Source organism: Scleropages formosus, chromosome 8 (genome assembly GCF_900964775.1).
Source record: "Scleropages formosus chromosome 8, fSclFor1.1, whole genome shotgun sequence".
Classification (NCBI taxonomy): Eukaryota; Metazoa; Chordata; class Actinopteri; order Osteoglossiformes; family Osteoglossidae; genus Scleropages; species Scleropages formosus.
Window position 1 is genome coordinate 12,140,980 of NC_041813.1, and position 273 is coordinate 12,141,252.

Below are 273 nucleotides of genomic sequence, written 5' to 3' on the forward strand. Positions count from 1 at the left end.
TTCCTGTCCTGTCTTTCTTACTGATTCACACTTCTCTTATAATTTAATGACCTTTTATTTTGTACAGAATCTATATTGAGAATATTGTATAATAATTTTTAACAAAAATATCAATTTTGCTGTTTAATTTTTTTTAAGAGAATGTATCTCATCATCTGGTGACTGTTAAATAAATGAGAAAATTATAAAACGGCTGGATCTGTGTGGATCCACTTCTTTAAGCATAATTTGTTGTACTGGAGTCTCCATTCCCTCTGTGAGCATGCACAATTC